Source organism: Prosopis cineraria, unplaced genomic scaffold, assembly GCF_029017545.1.
Source record: "Prosopis cineraria cultivar Desert tree isolate PC_DT_omini unplaced genomic scaffold, ASM2901754v1 PC9, whole genome shotgun sequence".
Classification (NCBI taxonomy): Eukaryota; Viridiplantae; Streptophyta; class Magnoliopsida; order Fabales; family Fabaceae; genus Prosopis; species Prosopis cineraria.
In genome coordinates, this window is record NW_026555340.1 from 20,026,695 (window position 1) to 20,042,996 (window position 16,302).

Sequence of the window (16,302 nt, forward strand, 5' to 3'; positions counted from 1 at the left end):
TTGAACATATAAAAAAATCCATATAACCAAGTTCAACTCTAACATTTTTAGCTTTTAGGCTTATTTAAGTTAGTTTGAATATTTAAATTATTAAATATTATTGTTATTTTTTATTTTTTAATTTCAATTTTTATTTTAAAAAATTAATATTTTCAATTTATATTTATTTTAATATTATTTTACTATTAATAAGTAAAAATTTTTGGGTATATGGGATAAGCCCATTAGGGTTTGAGATTGATCCGGATTTCTTTAAATTTATTCAGATGGTCTAAATAAGGTTGAGTCAAAAAAAAAATTAGACTTCTAAACCCAACTTTAAAATTTCTTAATTTTATAATTCAGAAAAATAAAATTGATTTTCCGAGTTGACCACCTTTAGTTCGTTTACAAACCCCACTTGCGTCAACTTCTCTTCACTACGCTAATGTATCTTTCGGCAACCTATCACTAAAAGTTAGGTTCAAATTAAAATCCCATTTTACGATTACAATTTTAAATCAGTCCAACTAGTTCAATTTGCTACATGTTTTTATTAATGTATGATTAATGCTCTGGAAAGCCTGGAGAAATCCCTCAGAATTTTCTTGGACAATAAAATCAGATCAATGCAGGGGTTCAAATTGTTATTTTTGTGTTATATATTTTTTAATGTAATTTTAATATATACAATTTGTATATGTTAAATTATGGAGTTAATTTAAAAGATTGTTATTAACAGTAGAGAAGTGGCTAGTGACGACACTATGTTGTAAATTACCAAAGGAGGCAAATTATTTAATTAAATAATAATAATAATAATAATAATAATAATAATAATAATAATAATAATAATATATTATGTAAAAACTTGTATTTTTTTGGACAAACACAGTATGCGACAGTGAATTGTATAGGACTGTACACAGTGATTGATCAAAAGTTATATATATATATATACACACACATACACACATACTCCCACCATTTAAATAATATCACGTATTCCCACCATTTAAATAATATAAGATATTTTTAATTAAATTATACTCCCTCAATAAAGTACACAGTAAATCTTATAATAGTTAATTATTTTTAAATTAATCATTTTTTTATATTTATTTTTATTTAATAAAGTGTTTCACCGTAAAATAAATATAAAATAATTTATTTAATAGAGGCACTTTTAAAAAATAATTATTATATCTAAAAAATTAAAAATATTTTATATTTTTTAATATTTAATTTTTAAAAATGTTTTATATTTTTTAAAGGAGATAATAGAAAAAAATATATCAAAGATCCAGATCCTAACGTGGCCTAATTCTGCACAACCCTGAGCGGCACATAGATCTAAAACGTTCATGTAAGCCAGTTATCCATGTAAGGCCACGTCATTTGAGTACTTTTCAACCCATCTGTAAGAACCCTCTGGAAGCCCTTGCCTTTGAAACTGAACCCCTTCATCAAGGATCTCCAAATTCATTGGTGGTCATGCATGATAATTTATTAAAATAAAATTAAACAAATTATTTTTTTATTATTTTTATGTTTTTATTAAATGAAATTTTATTTAAAACACTAAATATAGACATGTTTTTTAATAAAAATTTAAAACTTAGTTCGTTATATTATTTTTTTACATTAGATTCAACTCCCATTAATTTAAAAATTTATAAATTATTAAAAAAATTTAATGAATCCACTCATCACCACTTTGAGCAATTGAGATTTAATTTAGACTATCCACATTTAATATAAAATTTGTTTATAATTTTTTTATTTATCATTTAGATTTATTCTAAAATATGGATAGTCTAGATTTAAAACCTGTCAAGATATTATCTTTATTTTTAATATTATATTTATCAAATAAAATTTTAATATTAAATCTAGACCAGATAGAGTAAATCTAGAAAATTAATTTATAAAAAATTTTAATATAAAATTTGAATCATTCAAACCCATGTTGGTCTTATAATTTTTATAAATTAATGATTCAAATTTATTTTAGAATCTAGATAGTTTAGATTTAAACTTTTTAACTTGTAATTTTTTTAAAAAATATGTTATGAAAAGCTATCTTCAAGATATTATCTTTATTTTTAATATTTTAATTATTAAAATAAAAATTATAAAAAATTAATATTAAATCTGGAACTAGCTAAAATAAAGTAGATAATAAATTTATAAAATTTTTATTATAAATTTAAATTATTCACATTAAATCTGGTTACTGGTGATGAATAAATTTATTAAATTTTTTTAATTTTTAATTTTGATAAATATAAAATAAAACTATAAATTAAAAACACTAAAGTCGAAAGGAGTTGGCAGAAATATATGTGTGTGTGCAGGTTCAAAGGTACTCAAATGACGTGGCTTAATGTAGATGATTGCATTGCATGAAAGGCTTAGATTTATATGCCGTGCAGCGACCCGCAAAAGTTCGCTGCGTCAAGGATTTAGATCTATTCAAAAGTTGGGCGTGAAAGCGGGACTTGATTTCACGTCCATTTCTTTCTTTATATATATATATATATATATATATATATATATAAATCATCTAATATCTTGAGTTCATTACCCGTCTCGAATTAATCCGGATCCCCTTAAGAAAACTTTACAGTAATAGCGAGATACTAATAGGACGACCTCTTTAAAGCCACATTAATTATCGTATTTGTCAGTCCTCAAAATTCAAACCTTCATCTTGAGGAATGTCAATAGTAACTCTTGCCAATTTTACCGAGCATCCTTCTTCTTGACTTCATTTGATTTCACTTCCATTTTTTTTTATATATATATAAATCATCCAATATTTTGAGTTCATTACCCGTCTCGAATTAATCTAGATCTCCCTAAGGAAACTTTATGGTAGTAGCGAGATATTGATAGGACGACCTCTTTAAAGCCGCATTAATTATTGTATTTGTCAGTCCCTAAAATTCAAACCTTCATTTTGAGGAAAGTCAATAATAACTCTTGCCAATTCTACCGAGCACCCTTCTTTTTAGCTTCTGTGTTTTTTATAGAATTGATGTGGGCCCTTCTATTAAAGGTGAAGTTGGGCTGACGAGGCCTAGTTAAAGTAGACTTAATAAAAAAAACTGTTAAGAAAATGTCTGTTCAACATCAAAATCATGAAGGCCCAAAGTATATAGTGTTTTAAAAAAAATATCCTACACCAAAATATGAAAAGTAAAAATGAAACAGCAAACTCACATAACATTCATGTGCATCTGATTGAAAATTTTAAAAAATAATTAATTATACTTTTATCATTATATTTATTTACTTATAATTACTTATACAAGTCTTTTTTATTCGCTCATACAATTCTATTATACACATTTTAAATTATTTTTTATAAAATTATTGAATCAATATTTAAATCCTTTTAAAAATGGAATAATAAAAATTTTAATCATTCAAGTTTACTTCAGATGTTGACTTAGTATGTTAAAGTTAACTTTTATCAACTTGGTTTATTATGTTTTTTAAACTTATCATCTTTGTCTCTTAAATTTTAAAATACAAATTTACTCTCAAATTAATATAATGTGTAAAGTATTTTGATGACTTTACTTGTACATGTAGCTAAATAAAAATAAATTAGCTCTCAAATCACTTTAATTTTTATTGAACTGGTATCTAATGCTATGTTTTTTTAATGGATAAAAGAGCAAATTACATCTTAAACTTTAGGTCCAATATTATGTTTGGATAAATAAGTATTATTTTCTTATTCCCGTATCAGGTATCTTAAGAAACTTTGAGTATTATCACCTCTAGATCAAACTAATCCATATTCTCATTATGTGAGATTGTTATTACCAACAATAGCCTCATGAATGCCTTGGAAATGCTTTTAACATATTTATTTACTATTACTATTATTTAAGGATTCAAATTCGAGACTCTAAAATAAATCAATTCAATTTTCTCAACCAATTGAACCAAATTTGTATTTTGTCTAGGTTGGTATGGATCCTTTTTATTCCCTCATCATAATAGGCAAGCTAGTTTCCTTTTGTGTTGTTTGGCTAAAAAGAAGGGGTGTTGCATGGTATGTCAAAGATACAGGATTTCAAAAAGATAGAAGAACCTGACTTTTAATCAAACGCAGGAAACCCTAGTTTCCTTATCACAATTCACCCGGATGCAAGAATACAAAGTGGAAAAAATTAATGTAGATGTAGGAAAGCAGAGATACATTAATTAAAGAAAAATGTGGCGAGCTATGCTAGCTATGCAACAGAAAAATAAAGACTAAAACTATATGATAAAAGAGAAAATAAAGTATTAGATATGGAGTTGGGGAATTTGAATTGTAGTTTGTTAATTATGATGATTCTTCCTTAATGAAAAAAGGCGCCTCTATTTATAGATTATTCTAGCTTGGTCCCTAAACTCTATGATCACTACTTTCTTAAAATTTAGGAAGCATTTCCTCTATGTTGGCCACTTTTTGAAATTTCATAATTGAAGCATTATGGGCAGAGTGTGGAGATAATGGCCCAGACCTAGTCTTGACTTAATGGCTAAGGCTTCATAAATATTCATTTTTAATTATTTTAAGGTTGATTAAGTTGAGTTGAGCCTGGACCTCTAAATTTACAATTTAAGTGCAAAAATGCCTCCCTGTATACAAATTGACCGGGGCTTTCATAGCCCAATTTTGTATGGATAAAACTATTGACCCCACTTTCAAGCGTTGCATGAGTAGTATGTCTTGAAAGACTATCTCGTACCTATTCTAATTGATGGTTGATTTGATACTTTCCTTGGAGGACACTCTTGCGATTGAGGATTAAGAGCCACTTGGTCTATCTTAGGATAAAGTTTCTCAAGTTTTGAAACTCTAAGAGCTGATTTTGAAATTGGTTCTTCAAGTTTTAAGACCTTAAGGGCTAGTTTTGTAAAATCTAGTTACTGTAGGGCTCAACTTTGTGGAGAAAGCCCTTGGGGAGAGAACTCCTATGGAGTTAGTCCTTATAGGATTGGCAACTTAAGATCCAATCTCTGTGAACATAGCCTTCATGGGATTAGCAGCTTGGGATCCGGCCTCTCAAAATATGACTGCTTTATATCAAAGCTGTTTGAGTTTGATAGGCCAAAGGCTGTAAGTAATGACAGCTCAACTATTGGGACCACAATAAATGACATCCAAAGACTTAACAAACATGACAAGCTAAGCCTCTTGGTTTCAAAAATTGACAGTTTTGGTATCAAAGTTGTAGAAACTGTTAGCCTAAGACCTTACTCATCTCTTTTGGGGTGCCTTTGGATATTACTCCTTGAGTTTTCTGCAGACAATTGAGTTTCTTCCCACATTATAAGTAAATTCGTCCACTTCTCCTTGGCCTAAAACGTGGCATAAAGAGACACCTTAGAGATAGAGTCCTGTTGGTAAGCCTGTACAAATTACCCCCTGAGCTTTTCAATAGTGACTTAACCCATAGGTTCAACTCTAGCCTTCAGATCTCTTTACATTTTTTGGAGAGACTTGTTATGAGAATTGGTTAAGTAGTACCACTTCTAAAGAGTTTTCTGAAAGGTGTCTTAGTGGTGTTGTCGTTCTTCCTTACAACATCTTGTCCTTTATCCTCCTTAGTGGCTGAACGAGCCTGCCATTGAGTTAGACCCACCATATCTCCTTTGAGAGATGTTATAGCGGTCCTCACTTTTGATCTTCTAGTTGAAAGGCACATTAGGAGACTATCCCCCGAGTTTGTCTATTCTCTGAACGTGCGAGCCAATTAGAGCTTGGTCTTGCAATGATTTAGATAGCATAGTGGAGATATTCCTTATCCTATCGTTCAGAGTTTGCAACAAAGCTCTTTGCCTCTTGTCATCCTGGCATTTCAACTTCTCCCAAGCTTTAGCTCGCTCCTATTGCTTTTTCAGATGTTATCTCTCAAGTTTCACTATCAGTACTTGTGAGCTTGTTGCTTGCCTATTGATATAGTCTTGTATCATGGTCAAAGACAAAGATATAACATCATTAGACACAATAATAAGACATTTACCTAAGCAAGAGGATTTGAGACTCTCATCCTAAGCTAATGGGTAAGGCATTCCTTAAGGAGGTATCACTTATCGCCCCATGGTCATTAGAGTGCGAAAGGCTCGTATTTTACATTTTGTGCGCGTAGCCATGTTCTCTGAGTTGTAAGACTCAGATTCATTCTTTTCAATAACATATTGATCCTTATGTGTCTTAGGCATTCCATTCACATAGGTCCCACTGGGTGTGTCAAAAGTTTGTTTAAAGGAAAAGGAAGTATTGGAAGGTGTGTAACATCTAACATATTTAATCATGATTTATTGACCAAATGAGTGTGATTAGTGAGTTAATGAAGTATGCAGCCAGAGGGGCGTAATTGGTGTAATTAATTGTGACTTCAACCTAAAAAGTGGGTCTAGATTGATGTTGGGCCACCCGAGCATGGAAAGAGGAGGAAAAGTGAAGGAATGCTTTCTGTGCCATATGTTGTGGCGTATGGCCAATCCGCTGCATTGTGCACATGATTATTAGTATTATGATTCAGTATGTGTTAGGGGTGCATGGTTGGTAGTATTGTGACCTCGTATTGTTCATTGTGATTTAAAATATATGTATGCATGCTTGGGCCCGGTCACATGGTTGTTAATACTGTAAACCACAGCTAAGTTAATCATATGTGTTATGGTGTGTTTTTGCTTATTTTCATATATTTACAATTGATATACAACTATATAAATTAGGTGAAACTTGATTATTAAATGGTTGTACTCACCCTTCAATTTTCAATATTTTCAGAACTTAGCTCGTTGGATCATAGTCGAGGGAAAACAATCTGAGACATAAGATTGTGGTGAAATCCTACTTCCATGCCTCTTTATTCTATTTTTGTGTATTAATATTGTATAATTGCCAACTAGGATCATGTGTCATTATTTTATACTACTTGCGTTACTATAATATGCAACTTATGTATTTTGTGCCTTGGGTTAGAGAGTTTTAGTTGCAAACTTGTGGATAGGGTCAAAATACTTGTGCAAGTAGGAACATATGTATTTTGAAAGAATTGCAATGAAAAAGATGGTTTTGTACATGATTTTCCTCCCCCTTAGGTTTTGTAAAAATTGGGATTGAATGGTAATTTTGAGAAACTAACTTCTAATCAAGATAGGGAACTCAGGCTCCCTTCCCACAGTTCACTCGAATGTGAGAGTGCAAAATGGAGAAAATTTATGTAGATGTAGGAAAGCAGGGATACATTAATTAAGAAAGAGGTAGCTGTAACACCCTCAAATTTACAGACCGATTTTTCGCAAGTTATTAATTCAACAAATCCTTCTTTTTTTTTTACTTTTTTTTATTGAACCCTTATCATGGTAGAAAAATTTCTACCATGATACATCTAAGACAATATTCCACAGGTCTTAAAATATCTCAAAAAGCAATTAGAATCATGAGGAACAGACATGATTCTCATAGCATGTTATTCAAATCAGATCATAAATCAAGAGGGACAGACATAATCCTCTTGGTCATATAAATACTTTTAATAAAAAGGATTAAAGTTTACATGCTTCACAAAGAAGATATGTCCTAAGTTGGCACAAGATACATTGTATAATCTAAAATAAGAGGCAACGTAAAAGATGGTGTCTCATATACCATAGTTACACCTCTGGTGCTTTCTCGGCCGGACTCGCTCCTGTAAAAATATTAACCACGGGGAATGAGACTTAAAATTCCCAGTAACCAAAAATTAATATGTAATGATGCATGCGGATATAACTAATCATGCGATTGCTAAGTGGGCACACAAAATATTTAACCGAACAATACTTTCAAACAAACCGAACAAGTATTTAATTTGCATGACTACACCTTATATCCTCCTTTCGCCATGCTCGGATGCTAAATCACCCAACCAAAGGTGAGTTGGACCAAGCGACATGCCACTCATTGGGTCCAATAAGGGCTTACCACGTAGTAATAATTAACCGAACAGAAATTTCCATTAACACCATATATTAAAATACCCTGACAAATCATGCATCATTCAAATATACAAACAGGAATATATTCAAACAATAATATCTCATCATGATATAACAAAAATAAATTTTTGACCCACATGACAATAATTTCAAACAAGTATATATATACAGTATTTATTTTCATTAATTCATAATTTTTTCAAACAATAAAACAACACATAACCATTCACAAACACACCCATCACAACACATTAATAATGATTACCTTGTGTCTTGAATAACAAGTTCCCCTTCACAACTCCTTTTTCACCACTATCTTTGTCAATATATTCTCCATAATTATTTCACAATACTATATATTAATTTTACATTAAAATAAATAACTCTAATTTAAAGAGTTAGAAAGTCTTAGATCTATAATTCATATTAACACTAATTTAAGATTTATGCCTCATTTAACTTCCCAAATTCTTTTTCTAAAATTCTTGTATCCTAATAAACTATTTTTTTATTCTCAAATCACTTCTCGTATCACAATTTCATCCTTCTATATTTTAAAAATTCATCCAAAAATAAATTAAAAATTTTAAAATTATCCTGAAGCCTCAAATCACCTTTCTATAACCTCAAAAATACCTATTCATACTTAAATAAATATTTAATAATCATAGGTTTATCCCTACATCTCAGATTCCACATAAATTCAACCATATAGATCTAGATTTTAATTTAAAAATTTTTAAATATGAGTTTCAACCTCAAAAAAATATTCTATAATATTTATTACATCCCTAAGAGTTTTAACCTATATTTTTAATCCATCATATCATCAGATTAACTATCATATAGAAAAATTCTAATCAGAATATTTACTCTATCCTACAAAATAATCATATCACTAGAAAGCTAATATTATTTAAAAAATAACTACAAAATTAATTTTGTAATTAAATAAATTTTTAAATGCTAATCTAAACAGGAAAGTTAGAATATACCTGAAGAAAAAGAAAATAATCTCCCTTGTGAGAAAACGTCGAGCAACGTGAGAGGAAGAGAGAAAAATAATATAAAAATGGAATTGTGGCCCCAAAATTATATTAAAAAAATATAGGTTTGAATTTAATTATTCAAACCTTTGGGCCATTACTTGCAATTTTCACAAATTGCATCTTGGGCCCTTAGTTGCAATTTTTACAAATTACAATAAAAAATTTCTCATGCTTCCTCCACAATACACCTCCTCTTTTTATACATGAGGCCACATCTAACCGATGTGGGACTAAACCCCCTCCCCTTTTTTTTTTACTTTCTTTTCTTTTCTTTTTTTTCTTTTTAACTCACACACACATTAATAATAATTTTTTTAAAATCTTAAAATTATATTTTAACAAAATATTTCTTATATAATTTTAAACTTAAGTTTTTAATTTATAATTAAATGCCTAACCATATTATTATTTTTAAATAACCTCAAATAATATAAATTTCTATTATTATCATCATTTAAAAAAAACTTAAATTTCAAAATTTTTTTATCTAAAAATTAGGATGTTACAGTAGCAGGCTATACCGGTCGTACAATAGAAAAGTAAAGACTAAAACTACATGATCAAAGAGAAAATAAAGTAACAAATGCTAAGTCTAGGAATTTGAATTGTAGTTTGTTAATAATGGTGATTCTCCCTTAATGAGAGAGGGCTCTTTCATTTATAGATGATTTTGACTTGGGGTCTAAACTCTATGATTGTCACTTTCTTTGAATTTAGGAAGCACTCACTATTATAGAATAGGCTTTTAACAGCGAGTAAAAAATGCTTTTAACAGCGATTGCAGAACCGTTGTTGTTTCAGGGGATTTTAAAAGTATGAGATTTTTAACAGTGATTGTCCAACAGCTATTGACTTTCAGTAGTGGTTACAAATTCGATGTTAAAAGTTGCCCATTGATTGTATTTTTTTTAAAAAAGGGACTTTTAACATCAGTTAAAAGTATAACCACTGTTATACTTTTAACAACGATTGTGTGCACAATCACTTTTAAAAGTAGGACTTTTAAGAGTCCACTTTTAATAGCGGTTATAGTCTTAACCGCTGTTAAAAGTAGTTTTTAAAAAAATTAATTTTATTTCTACTTATATTTTCAATTCCTATAAATGAAGATGTTTTATACAATTTATCACTAGCCAGCTAGTTTCAATACATATAAATAATCTAAACTTCAATACAAAATTTTATAGAAATTACACAAAACTCAATGATATAAACAATTTTTTTGAAAAACGACCTAAATCTCACATATCATTCACAAAATATTGTGCTCAACGTATAATTGTAAGCCATACAAGATAGCTATGACCTTAGTGATAGTCGGTCTTATATTAGTATGATACATTTTGCAACACACTAAATTTTTTTTAAAAAAAATAATTTAACTCAATCATAGTTGGGTTACAGTCACCCAACACATTTTTTTATATCAATAATTTCAATATAAAATATTTTATAATTGGCTTCAACTCGCACAATACAACATTTCATATAAATTTTTACCTCTCACATGCCACTAGGCTAAATCACATTTGTCCATCCTTATACTCCCAACAAGTAAATTAAATTACATTTGTCCATCCTTATACTCCCAACAAGTAAAATAAATAATTTAGTCAATTTTCAACACAAGCTAGTTATTTGGCCTTATAATCATGCCATTTTAACCAATCCAAAGTAAACCAAATATTAAAATTACAGTCATCCAAATTGTACCAAAAATAGAAATAGTTTGAAAGGCATGATTACATTTATATATTCATATAATTGACAATAAACAAAAAGTCCTAATATTGTCAATATAACACATTATAAATCATAAATTAAATACCCAAAAGAGACAGTGAATTTATACCACTAAGCCTCTAGGACTCCTCCACGTGTCACTCGTGGCTCTTCTCCTGAAAATTGTTAACCACATAATGAGAGTCAAAAGTCCCAGTAATCAAAGCCAATTTATGATAGTGTATACAAACAGTTAAGTGTGTGCTTACTAAGTGAGAATTAAAAATAATATAATTCCAACAAATATAAGAAATATTACAATATACACAAACAACCATCCTTATATCCCTCCATTAACCTCGAGCCGTAGCCCTCACTCAGTGCTAAATTACCCGGCCAAAGGTAGATTAGCCCGAGCCCTTACAAACCACCTATTGAGCTCCAATAGGGGCGTACCACGTGGCACATAAATACAACAATAATAGCAAGTCTCCCAACACCTCCCACAATAATTAAACAAATTCATAATAATATTGCACAATTATATAATATTATAAAATTCATAATTTTCTCAATAATCACCCAATTAACATGAAGTAACACTAATCACAAATTAAAAACATGGTTACCTTGTGGTTTTTTCAATAAATTATTCCTTAAAATTTCTCTCTCACCACAATCTTCACCAGTAATACAATCTATAAATAACATATTATTTATAAATATTAGTTTCAATTTTTGAAACTAATAAAATAATTCTAATAATAGAATTAAAAATATAACATAATTCCTAATCTCAATCTTAATACAAATTTAGAGTTAATACTATTAAGTAAAATTTTTAAATCCTCTTTTAATTATCAATAAACATTAATAATCTAAAAATATTAACTTCTAAACTAATTTCTATTATCAAAATTTTCTTTTTATTTCATAAATTCGTACCTAAAATACCCAAAAATTAAAAATTGAGTCTCTAGCTTAGAATCATAATCCTATAACCATAATAATTCATTTCTCATCCCAAATAATCATCTAAACCTCAATAAATCAACATATATTTTCAGATTTAGTTTAGAATTTGATCCATAAGCCACAAATTCAAAGATCATAAATAAATTTATACTCTAGAACATTTATTATACTACTGACAACCTCAAAGATCATATTTATTCAACATAAATTCATCCCTCTTCCAGATCTTAAATTTTCTACCACTACAAACTCAGAAACTAAAGAAGAAGGATGACTAAGAAAAAATTTTAGAACACTTACTTAGTCTTGAAAAGCTTAAAATCACACCCTAAATATCCTATTAAAAACTCTTACCTTAAAAATTTAGATATTTCACATCGGCGACTAGCTTCTCTTCGCCTCAGCTCGCGCGCAGGAAAAGAATTGAAGAAATGAAAGGAAACGGGTGAGTTTTATAAAAATTCAGTGGGTCCCACATTTTTTTTAAATTATTTCCTCTCTCTTCTTCTTTTTTTTATTATTATTTTATTTTATTATTGATGCGGCGGCCGAAAGCAAACTTCTCTTTTTCTTCTTCTCTTCTTTTTTTTTTGCATACCTTTTTTTTTATAATAATAATTTAATAATATTTTTTAATTAATTAATTAATAATAATTTTTTTAATTAATTTTTTTTAATTTAGAATTATATCCTAAGTTAGATTTAATGATCATTTTCTACTAATTTATTTACCTCTAAATATTTTTTAAAATTTATATTAACCCAAATTAACTATTAAAATTTAAATCGGGATGTTACACATTTCTCATGCATTAAACAAGAGTAAAGTTGAAAAATTTTGAAAACTTAATTCTTGGTGGGTATGCATTAGGTAAAAATGCATTATTCTTCAAATGGAAGTAACAGTAACATATTTTTTTTGTTCAAATTTTAACAGACTCACTCAAAAATCTTTAATTTTCAGCAGAAATATACGAGACCAATAGAGAGAGTTTTATACTCTGTTTCCTTTTATTTAAAAAAAGAAAGAAAAAAGTTTTAAACCCAAAATTGATTTTAAAAAAATTAAAGTTAGAGGAATAGGAGGAGGACAATAGATGTGTGGTGGGTTTGCCTGTGCAATAATTTTCGTGTGTGAAAGATTGGTCTAAGATTCCAATACTCAATTCCACAATAGAATTTAAGAATGGTCGGTTGAGGGTTGCTTCTGAGTTGGGAATGTGGGCAGAATGTCGACTTCGAGATTCCAAAACAAAATCTGAATATATGGAAGAGCTTACTACATTTGAGCAACTTGAACTAAGGCAATCTCTATGGTCTTCTACATCCCATGACTCCTAATATTTGAATCGTTGATATAACCCAAGGATATTAAAATAAAGAGCCATTGAACAAAACAAATAATTTTATATTATTTATACCAATTAACTTGGAAACTGCATAATAAGATTAGTACCTAAATCTTGAACTGCGGTGAGGTTCATTATGTTTTGAGCAAGCTGAACCAAGAGTTTTTCAACATTAATCTCATGCATCTTGAGTCCCTAGTGCTAAATAAATAATTTAAAAGATAAGAAAACTAAAATGAAACAACATTTTTGAAATATGAAAGTAAATGAATTTGTTAGAAGAGAAAAAGGCTAAATAATGCATTACTTTCTTTGTTGTTGACAATTCTTGAGGTTGTGATCCTGTTTTTACAGGTTTTCTAAAAAATTATTCAAACAAATTTTACAAAAAAAAAATAGTTTTATACCACCACTCCTTAAAATGACAACAATTTGATCACACATGCAACAATCTAGGGCATTAGGCAACACTCCCAATAAGCAATTTTACATAAAACTAATTAAAGGTAATTAAATAAAATTAAATAAGAAGTTAAACCAAAATAAATTAAACTAAACTAAATTAAACAAAAATTAAAAGTTAAACTAAAATTAAAAAATTGCAACTTACCTGTTAGCCAAGAATTGAAGAGGAGGAAGGAGGAGGAGGAGGGAGGAGTAGTAAGGGTAAGTGGAAAGGGGAGGTAGGGGTGTCAAGAGGCACGGAGGGTGAGAGGAAGGCCGATCAAGTAGGAGGCGAGAGTTGGGGTAGAGGAGGAAGGGAGGGGAGAGGAGAGGTGGCGGAATGGGAAGGGAAAGCATGGAGGAGGTTGAGGAGTAGGCGGGGAGGGAGGGGTGGTGGAGTGGGAGGGGTGGATGGGAGGCCGAGCAATGGGTAAGGATGGACAATAAGGGTGGCATGGGAGGAGAGGTCGAGCTGTAACACTTTTTGGAGGTGAAGATGAAGAGGCAATGAAAACGAAGAGAGAGCAAGTGAAAATATAAAGAGGCGGATGAGGATTTTTTTTTCAATATTTAAAAGGTTTTTAACATCAGGTGCCCAAGCACCGGATGTTGAAAATTTGCTTTCAACATCGGGTGCCTAGTTAAAAGTCTTAATTTTTTTTACTAAGACACTTCCAACAAGCACCTGATATTAAAGGTGTTCACTTTTAACATCAGGTGTCTGGGAACTCGATGTTGAAAGTCTTAATTTTGTTTATTAATACACTTTTATAAAAATTACATTTTTTATTTTTTATTTTAAAAATCATTTAACATCATGTTCCTTTGGGACTCAATGTTGTAAGTATTGTTAACAGCGGTTAATTGTTTACCCACTATTAAAAGTCCTGCAATCACGTATAATGTTAAGAAAATACCACCACCTTTATTTTTTATAGCATTTGCCTTTGAACAGTTGTTAAAAAGTCCTTGTAAATGAAAATTTATGTATTAGTGACTTCATCCATTGTGACCACTTTTTCAACTTTTATAATTCAAGCATTATGGGTAGAGTATGGAGATAATAACCTAGATCCAGTTTTGACTTAATGGCTAAAGCTTTATGAATATTTATTTTTAATTATTTTAAGGTCAGTTAAGTTGAGTTGAGTTCGGACTTCCAAATTCACAATTTGGATGCAAACATATGGCACTCAAAGTAAACTGATATTTTCCACATGAATATAATGCACTCATATATCGCCATTTCCATTTTACTACTGATATTGTACCACTCATCACTTTCAATAATGATCTGACATTTAAAGGCTTGACTCTTAAGAGCTCAATTCTTTAGGACCCTAGCCTACAAATCTCTAATATTTTTAATTGATTATGTTTTTCTAAGTTCCATACTCATTGATAGGTTATGGAAAGCTCACACAACTGTTTTTTAATTATTAATAAACTTTTTCATTCCTATATATTAATTTAAAAATTAAAATAAACCAAACAATTTTAACCATGTTATTTCTTATTTTCAATTATTTAGCGATATATTGACCAAAAGAGAAAGAGAGTTACAAGGTGTAAAAAGAACTAGCTTGAACTCCGTTTTTTTTTTAAGGCTTATAACTGTTAAACCCAAAACTTGTTTTAATGCAAAGATCTCTGTGCAATTATACTTTGAAAGGCCGGCTCTTATGGATGGCTTTAGCACCACTACTCTCAAAAAAACTCACAAATTTAACTAAGTCCATATTTAGTTCAAATTTATAAATGAGTTGATATATTTTTTCAAGCTAGAAATTTAAAAACATTAAATTCAAAAAGTCAACTCGAGAATTTAACAACTATGAAACACACAATTAATATATATATTCCCTTTTCAGGCAATAGGGGCAAGATGTCCAACTACTAAAAAATATCCATGACACCTCTTTTGTTTATTGAAAAAAATAAATTTTAAGAAAACCCCTTATATATCAGTTTGAATAGTACAATGTGCTAAATAATTTTATTAATATGACATTATTGCTATGGGAAGCATAGATAAATCCTTCAAAATTTTCTTGGATATCAAATCCATGCCGGGATTCAAATTGCTACTGTTATATTTTATATTTTTTGATATAATTTTAATACACACACATAGTTTGTATTTGTTAAATTATCTAGTTATTAAAAGATTGTTATTAATAATAGATAAGTAGTTAGTGATAACATTGGTAAAAAAAAAAAAAGTAGTTAGTGATGAGAATATGTTATAAATTAACGAAGGAGGCAAACTGTTTAATTAATCATAATAATCACAATATCTGGGAAAGGATCTTTCTCGCAAGGAGTTTGGCCTATCATAAAAGTGGGATCAAGAATGGACGGGGATGGAAAGGAGAGGGGAGAGCAAGGAGAAACAAGACCGTGATCATAAAAGTAACAGGGTTCAGTTCATTACACTAATGAGAACCATCCATTAATATGATTAGATTTTAATTTAGATTATCCAAATTTAAAGTAATAATATTTATTTTTATTTTATATTTATTAAAATAAAAATTATAAAATATTTTTAATAATTTTTTATTTTTAATCTGGTCTAGATTTAATTTGAATGATTCAATTTAATATTAAAATTTTTATAATTATTATATATTGACTATCTAAATGTACTTTGCAGAATTTAAATTTCAAATTGATGATAATTTTTTATAATTTTATAAATTTTTATTTTAATAAATATTAAATAAAAATAACTCCTTAAATATAAGAAGTTATTAACAAGACATTCTACTCATGCAGTCTAGTAG